The sequence below is a fragment of the Acomys minous genome (genome assembly GCF_964271855.1).
Source record: "Acomys minous genome assembly, chromosome: 16".
NCBI classification, from domain to species: Eukaryota; Metazoa; Chordata; class Mammalia; order Rodentia; family Muridae; genus Acomys; species Acomys minous.
Window position 1 is genome coordinate 63,161,204 of NC_140498.1, and position 9,507 is coordinate 63,170,710.

General features: G+C 41.1%; 1 pseudogene across 1 annotated transcript; it reads left to right on the top strand.

Annotated features, from left to right (window-relative positions):
* Positions 1-7,120: 7,120 nt before the first annotated feature.
* On the top strand, positions 7,121-7,801 carry LOC311585966 (small ribosomal subunit protein eS8-like; annotated as a pseudogene). Its single transcript has one exon. The product of its transcript is annotated as a small ribosomal subunit protein eS8-like (transcript).
* Positions 7,802-9,507: the final 1,706 nt, after the last annotated feature.

Here is a 9,507-nt window from a genome sequence, read left to right on the forward strand (position 1 = left end):
AACACTTCATTTGTTTTTTTTTTTAACCATTTCTGTACAGGTCTTGACTTACCCCTTTGTCAATATTGTAAGTAGTTTATTTTGTGCTCTTAAAGAGCCTAAGATAAATAGTGTGTCTTCCTAAAGAATACATTTAGGAAATCACATTGCTAATGTTATGAGCAATGTAATGAGAGACACATTACCTTCCAGGCTGAAAATACCAGCCCTTTTGCCTTTCTTATTGGCTTTGCTTCTACTTGATGAAGAAGCATTTCATGAAGGCCGTGGGCCACAGCGTGCACACCATTGTACGCATTATAAGCGTACTCAGTCATGACCATATCAAAAGAGCCCCCGGGTGATTCATGCAAGGAAGCATTAGGCAGACAGTTCTCCAGTGTATTACAGTCATCAGCAAATGAGCAGTTAAAAAAATTGAACCAAACCTTTGTAAGGTAAAAATCTTCTGGGTATTTGGAAGGATGAACTGTTTGGATAAAATTTCCGAAACCAGAGATTTCTCTGTGGTGATGAGAGAAAACAAGGCTCCCATGGAATGAGTGTAGCATGAAATGCTTTGAACGGATGATACCATCCCACTCCGAGTTCATGATCCAGACTTTCCTTGTAACTAAAGTTTGTCTTAAATAAAACAGGAAGCCTCTGAGAAAGTCACTGTCCCCATAGGCAATGATCACATTTGCTGATGATGTCAGAACTGCTTTAGGATTCGGCTGGCTGTTTGGTGAATAGGATACTTTGCTGACTGGAATCATTTCCACAAAAGCCACACATATTCTGTGTCTGTCCATTTCTGCCCTCAAGTCTGAGAGTGTCTGTACACCTATTTGTTCAGACATGATCAACCCCACCCAATTCCAATGGAAGTAATTCAACAGGGAGGCAATGCCGCGGGCCAGAGACTCGTCCTTGGAGGCCATTTGATAAAGATCGGGAAACTGCTCATGATTGTTCAGGTTAGGATCAAAATGCCCAACGGTCAGCTAAAAGGGAAAGAAGGTAGAGACCAGAATTAAGAGGAGGAAGCATAAAGCCCTTGTCACTGTTTTGATTACTGTATCTATTTTATGAGCCCAAGGGACTCACATGCCTCTGCTATACCAGAGCTGATGTTACAGTTGTATACTGCCACGGGCAGGTTTTATGTGAGTGCTTGAGAACCAACCTCAGGTTCTCATGCTTGTGAATCAAGTACTTTACCCAGAAAGCTACTTCTCTAGACCATCAAACCATTAAGGGGTTGGTATTGTACTTCTGTGAGCTTTCTAGAAAGTTCCCCATCACTCAGAGTTTCAGGTAATCACTGCTCTAGTCTTTTCATTTTCTCTGTCCTAGACAAACGAAATGTGAGTAGGTCACTAAGTCGCCAACTACTTACTCTTTGGGGTTGTAAACACTGTCAGACGCATAAGCACAGTTTCCTTTCACCTTCTTTCGGCGCCTTGGAATGGCACTGAATTATAGGTGGTTTTACTTCTCTCCGCTCCGGTCACTCTCACCTGTGGATATTTGTAGAGTTCCAGCAGTGTCCCTATATGGGCAGATATTATCCATGACACTCCCGTGAGTACTGCAACCGAGTTCATTTCTTTCCTACACGTGTAGTTGGGCACATGTTTTTTGGGCCCTGACATCCATGTAATGCATCTGTCTAATGTCCACCATTCATTGAACAGGACGTTATAGATATCATATCCCAGAGACACGTTGGGCAAAAGGTGGGGGCTCCTGTTGATCTCCTCAATGGCAAAAACCATAGCCAGAACAATCTGGTAGTTCTTTACATTTAACCTGCACAGAAGGCACAAGGGTATTTAGGATCCCGTTGGTTTGAATGTCAAGTAGCTCCCATATGCTCATATATGTGAACATTCTGTTCCATTATAAATGAAGGGTGTGGAACTTTCAGGAGGTTGAGCCTCACCAGAGAAAGTATGCCACTGGGGAAAGGCCCTTAGCTTCATAGTTTGGCTTCAGTTCCTGTCCAATCTCTTGTTTTCTGAACGAAGACACATGTGACCAGGCAAATTTCTGCTTCTGCCATTGTGACTTTTCTCCCTGCTGCCTTATCTAACTCCTTTCCCTCAACTTGTTTTTGTCATGTTATTTTACCATGGTAATGAAAAAGAAATATTAGCACGGGGAAACATTCAAACCAGGACTATTATTTTTGCATGCAATATAATTACTTTTATGGGTTAGATGCTCATATCTTTATAATGTTGCATTTTAAAGTATATAACTTTTGGGTGGGAATAATAATGTGCTTTTTAGGTAGATAGTATTATCTGGTAATGAAAGTGGAGTTCCGCAAATGAGATTAGAATACTGGTGAAATCTCAGAGGCAGCATTCAGTCATTAGCTGTCTCAGAGAAGCTGGTGGGAAGCATGGTCTGGGGGGGAAATTCAGAATAAATGTCAGATTTTAGTTCATGGGAGCTGGGCATCTATAGTACCTGGAGTTGAGGTCTGTGGAGCACATTTTTTGCGATTAACATATATATCAATATTTTGATGTTGAAAGGAAATGTGATTATAGGCAAGATAAAAATAACTACCAAGAGTTACAGAGTATGTGTAGAAAGGAGGGCTAACCCAAAGGAAGAGGGGAGGAAATCATGGGAGATCTTTCTCACAGCCCAACTTAAAAAAGCAATTGTAGGCCTGGCAGGACACATGTAGACTTCTTCCTCCCTCCCTCCGTTCTGTCTTTATTTCTCTTCCTTTCAGATTATATTAATCTACACTGAAATACTGGGACTAAATATGAACATTACACATATGAAAACTTTCTCTTCAATACTTTGATGTTGTATAAAATTTGAAGTATAATAGCAAATTTTACTGTTTTTGTTTTATCTGTCTCATCTGGTATAAATACTATAATTTTTCCCATTTGCATTAAGTGAATTTGGTTTGTGGGAATATGGAGAAAGCTGCCCAGTGAAACTGTATTTCCATCATTTTCTAACATAACTTCTTTGTAGAGACCTCTGAAGAGAGTTCAGTTATCTCCATTCCTTTTCCGTAAGATGTGCATCCATACCCTTGAATGCCACAAATTCTTGAAGTGACATATTGTTGCTCCAGCAAATCCCTGTTCTATCCCAGTTTCTACAGAAACTGAAGATCTGGGGGAAACATTTATAATGTCATTCCAAGGGTTGGAACTGGACTCTGAATGACCCAATGTTTCCAGGGATAATATTTACTCCATTCCTGTGCGGAAGGCTAATGAGAAGATGGAGAAGGACTAGAGACTGGTATGCAATAGATATTCACAGAGCCGTGCCAGCCTTTCCAGAGCCTGTTCTAGATAAACTAGAGTCTGCAGATAATGCATGACTTCCAGTGGTGTGAGTCCTGATTGCTTTATTTACATATATTTATTAATTAAAACACTAAATTTATTCTTTGAGCAATAGGTTGCCCTCCTGAAAACCTTCCCTACTCTCTCAGGTCCATCTGGCACACACAACCCATGCCAAGCACAAGCCACACTTGTCAGAAGACCAGACACCTCCTACCCAACCACAGGCCAAACTAGCAAGTAGTCCACATCGTCCTCATGAATGCAAATCTAACCTTACTCTGCCAGGTTCCTTGGGAAGATACATACTGTCAACAACAGGCCATGCCTTTCAAAAGACCAGGAGGGTCCCCACCCATGAATCCTGCTCCATTCTCTTATGTCCCTCTGTCAAACATCTCTGCCCAACCACAGGCCACACTGGCCAGAAGACCAGCCAGGCAAGCCACCCATACACTTCGCATTATCTCTATTCTCCCTCAGGTAGACATAACCCTTGTTAAACCACAGGATATATAGAAAGCCAAGCAGGACAACAGCCCACAGGAGCCCCTCCACTCTCTCTGTTACCTTAGGCAGACACCCACAGCCACAACACAGAAGCCATACCTACCAGAAGCCCAGGTAGACTGCCTGTCTATTCACCTAACCTTACTCTCTTGGCTCCCTTGGACAAATATCTCGTGTCCAACTACAAATCACATATATCAGCTACTCACCTTCAGGCCTCCCCAACTCTCCAGTTTCCCTTGGGCAGACACTGTCTACCCATGCCTTCCAGAAGCCAGGAAGGCCATGCCTTCCAGAAAGCCAGGTAGGTCTCTCACTATACCCTCAGTCTACGTCCCCCCATCATACCCTATCCATCAACAGAGATGGACACTTGCTGCAAAGCCAAAGGACACAGCAGGCACCAGAACTGGCCTTCCAAACTCAGACATTCCTCTATCATCACTGTGACACCCAACCGCCCCTACCCTCAGTGTTGCCATATACCAGCCTCCAACTCTGACAGAGAATCCCTGGTGGATTTGAGGCCATGCAGGTTGTTAGAATTCCTGCACTCGGGGATTCAAGAAACCTACCTAAACATAACAAAGACAATATACAGTAAACCAATAGCCAACATCAAATTAAATGGAGAGAAACTCAAGGAAATTCCACTAAAACCAGGGACTAGACAAGGCTGCCCAATCTCTCCATATCTCTTCAATATAGTTCTTGAAGTTCTAGCTAGAGCAATAAGACAACAAAAAGGGAGCAAGGGGATCCATATTGAAAAGGAGGTCAGGTTATTCCTATTCACAAATGATATGATAATGTACATAAATGACCCCAAAAATTCCACCAGAGAACCCCTACAGCTGATAAACAGCTTCAAAAAAGTGGCAGGATACAAAATTGACACAAAAAAGTCAGTAGCCCTCCTCTATACAAATGACAATCATACTGAGAAAGAAATTAGGGAAACTACATCCTTCACAATAGCCACAAATAGTATAAAGTATCTATGTGTAACTCTAACCAAGTAAGTGAAAGACTTGTATGAAAATAACTTCAAGTCTCTGATTAAGGAAATTGAAGATGATATCAGAAGATGGAAAGATCCCCCATGTTCATGGATTGGGAGAATTAACATAGTAAAAATGGCCATCTTACCAAAAGCAATCTACAGATTCACTGCAATCCCTATCAAAATACCTACACAACTTTTCAAAGACCTGGAAAAATCAATTCTCAACTTCATATGGAAAAACAAAAAACCTAGAAATAGCTAAAACAATCCTGTACAATAAAATATTCCCTGGAATTGTCTCCATCCCTGATTTAAAGCTGTACTATGCAGTAACAATAATTAAAACAGCATGGTACTGGCATAGCAATAGGCTGGTTGATCAATGGAATCAAATTGAAGACCCAGAAATAAATCTATACACCTATGGACACTTGCTTTTTTGACAAAGAAACCAAATCTATACAATGGAAAAGGGATAGCATCTTTAACAAATGGTGATGGTCTAACTGGATGTCTACATGTAGAAAAATTCAAGTAGATCCATATTTACCACCATGTACAAACCTCAAGTCCAAGTGGATTAAAGACCTCAACATAAAGCCTGATACACTAGAAGAAAAAGTGGGAAAGAGCCTTGAACTCATTGGCACAGGGAACAACTTCCTAAACAGAGCACCAATAGCCCAGGCTCTAAGATCAACAATTAATAAATGGGACCTCGTGAGACTGAGAAGCTTTTTTAAGGCAGAAGACATTGTCAACAGAGCCAAGTGACAGCCTGCAGACTGAGAAAAGATCTTCACCAACCCTACATCTGACAAAAGGCTAATATCCAAAATATATAAAGAACTCAAGAAATTAAAGACCACCAAATCAAATAACCCAATTAAGAAATTGGGGTTCAGAGCTAAACTGGAAATTCTCAAAAAAAGAATATCGAATGGCTGAAAAACACTTAAGAAATGCTCAGCGTCCTTAGTCATCAGAGAAATGCAAATCAAAACGACCCTGAGATTCCATCTTACACCCATCAGAATGCCTAAGATCAAAAACTCAAACGACAGCACATGCTGGTGAGGATGTGGAGAAAAGGGAACACTCCTATATTGCTGGTGGGAGTGCAAACGTGTACAACCACTTTGGAAATCAATCTGGTGTTTTCTCAGAAAATTGGGAATAAGGTTACCTCAAGCCTAGCTATTCCACTCCTTGAAATATACTTGAAAGATGTTCCACCACCCAACAGGGACATTTACTCAGCTATGTTCATAGCAGTCTTATTCATGATAGCCAGAATCTGGAAACAACCTAGATGTTCCTCAGTCGAAGAATGAATAAAGAAACTGTGGTACATTTACACTATGGAATACTACTCAGCCATTAAAAACAAGGAAATCTTGAAATTTGCAGGCAAATGGATGGAACTAGAAATGATCATCCTGAATGATTTAACCGAGACCCAGAAAGATACACATGGTATATACTCACTTATAATTGCATAATAGCCCACCATGGATGTCCTCTGAGACTTGTCACTCAGTGGGGCATTGGGACAGAGTCTGGACTTGCTATTGGGACTCCAGGTGAGAGAGGTATGGGAGAATGGGGAAATATAAGGACCTAGTAGGCCCTGAAAGCCTACAATAAGACCATTAAGACTGGCAGATGTGGACCCAGGGGCATACACAAACTACTGTATCAACCAAGGACAATGCATGCAGTAAACCTATATCCCCTATTCAGATCTAGTCAATGGACACTGATGTGTGGATAGTGGGGACTGCCTCTGACATGAACTCTGGTGCCACCTATTTGTCCACTTCCCCTTGGTGGGGAGGCCTGGTGGCACTCAGAGGAAGGGGAAGCAGACTACCCAGATGAGACCTGATAGGCTGTGACCATATGGTGGGGAGGAAGTCCCCTTCTGTCACAGGCGAGGGGAAAGGGAAGATACAAGTGAGGAGACAACAATCGAGATGTAATCTGAATAAATTATTTAAATAAAAAATAACATTTAAAAATTCCTGCTCTCAATCACAGCAGAGACCTCCTGTTTATCAAGAGACCGTGATAGCCATTAGAAATTTAGCCCCTAACTCAGGTGGAGACTCTCTGCTTAACTATAGGCCAGAAGATCAGAAAGAAAGTAGACAACAGAAACAAAACCCCCATCCAATAAAGACAAACCCCCAAATTGGCACTTAGACTTATAATCACCGCAAACCCCAATGCCTAAATGCCAGCATAAGAAAACAACCAACAGCCTCCTCTTTCCAGCCAGTGCCGAGCGATGGGCATCTCTCAGGACAACTGGCACAAGCACCACAAGACCGGGGGTAAGAGAAAGCTGTACGAAAAGCGGAAGCACGAGCTATGACGGCCTGCCATTAACACTAAGATTGGCCCACGTCGACCACACACACAGTCCGAGTTCGAGGAGGCAATAAGAAGTACCGTGCCCTGAGATTGGACATGGGGAACTTTTCCTGGGGCTCTGAGTGTTGTACTCGTAAAACAAGGATCATTGATGTTGTCTACAATGCATCCAGTAACAAGCTTGTGCGCGCGAAGACCCTGGTGAAGAACTGCATCGTGCTCATTGACAGCACCCCGCGCTGACAGCGGTACGAGTCCCACTACGCACTGCCCCTGGGCCGCAAGAAGGGGGCCAAGCTGACTCCTGAGGAGGAAGAGATTTTAAACAAAAAACGATCAAAGAAAGTTCAGAAGAAATACGATGAGAGGAAAAAGAACGCCAAAACCATCAGTCTTCTGGAGGAGCAGTTCCAGCAGGGCAAGCTTCTTCCTTGTATTGCCTCAAGACCAGGCCAGTGCGGCAGAGCAGATGGCCATGGGCTGGAGGGCAAGGAGCTGGAGTTCCATCTGAGGAAGATCAAAGCCTGGAAAGGCAAATAAACCATTCCTAGCTCATGTAATAAAGGTGTTTATTAAAAAAAAAAAAAGAACACAACCAACAATAACCAGGGCAATATGTCACTGCTATTCTACTATAACAACTTCCAAATGTTTCAACACGGCTGAAGCACAAGAAAAAGACCTTAAAACCAACTTTAGAAGATGATAAAGATCCTTTAAAAAGAAATGAATAAATACCTTAAAGAAAGGAAAAGAGAAACAAAAAAAAAAAAAAAAGGAGGAAATGAGTAAATCCCTTAAAGAAAGCCAAGAACAACCAATGAAACAGTTGAAGAAAATGTTTAAGACTTGAAATTGGAAATAGAAGCAATAAAGAAAACACAAACTGAGAGAATCCTGGAGATTGAAAACCTAGGAAAGAGAACAGGAACTGCAGATCCAAGCATCACCAATAGAATACAAGAGATGAAAGAGAGAATCTCAGGTATAGAAGATACAACTGAAGAAACTGATACATTGGTCAGAGGAAATGTTAAATCTGAGAAGTTCCTGACAAGAAATAACCAGGAAATCTGGGACTCTATGAAAAGGCCAAACCTAATCACAGCAGGAATAGAAGGAAAAGAGTCCCAGCTCAAAGGTCCAGAAAATATTTTCAACAAAATCATAGAAGAAAATTTCCCTATTCTAAAGAAAGAGATGCCTATAAATGTACAAGAATCTTAGAGAATTCCAAATATATTGGACTAGTAATGAAATTTCTCCTGCCACATAGTAACCAAAACACCAAATGTACAGAACAGAAATAATATTAAAAGCTACAAGGGAAAAGGGCCAAGTAACATATAAAGGCAGACCTATCAGAATTACACCAGATTTCTCAACAGAGATTCTAAAAGCCAGAAGGGCCCAGGCATATTTCTTGCAGTCTCAAAGTGACCACAGAAGTCAGCCCAAACTATTATACCCAGCAAAACTTTTATCACCATAGATGGAGAAAACAAGATATTCCATAACAAAACAAAATTTAAACAATATCTATCCACAAATACACCTCTAGAGAAGATATTAGAAGGAAAACTCCAACCCAAGGAAATACAGGAAATAAATAACTTCCCACCAGCAAAACCAAAAGAATGGGAAGGCACACACACATTCTCTCTCTCTCTCTCTCTCTCTCTCTCTCTCTCTCTCTCTCTCTCTCTCTCTCAAAATCATCACCAACATTAAGATAACAGGAATTAACACTCATTTGTTATTAATATCTTTCAACATCAATGGGCTCAACTCTCCAATAAAATGACACAGGCTCACAGAATGAATGTGAAAACTGGATGCTAACAAACCAAATAACCCAATTAAAAAGGGGATACAGAGCTGAACAAAGAATTCACAACAGAGGAATCTTTAAATAGACAAGAAGCTTAGTTATAGCATTCTCAGCTACCGTCTTTAACAATTCTTTTCAGAAATGGGGAAGATTTCCAATATAGAGGTCTGGAGACAGCCACTACTGTGGCACATTGAACCGAAGTTGATAAGAAATAGAGGGCGAAATGTTGACAAGCAATGCTAGAGTCTGATGAGGGATACAAGCAACTTTTACTAGCATCTGTTATTTCACATAAGAGTGCTACTTAATTGCTAGTTTTTAAAATGAAATTCTACATTTACCACTTGTTAGTAGAACATCTAATGCAGGCATGTTAACCCAATATACCCAAACTTGAAGATGTACGCCTTCCAAAAGGAAATGGAATAAAATTAGTACGCTTGAAAAAATGGATGAGGACTTGCCCC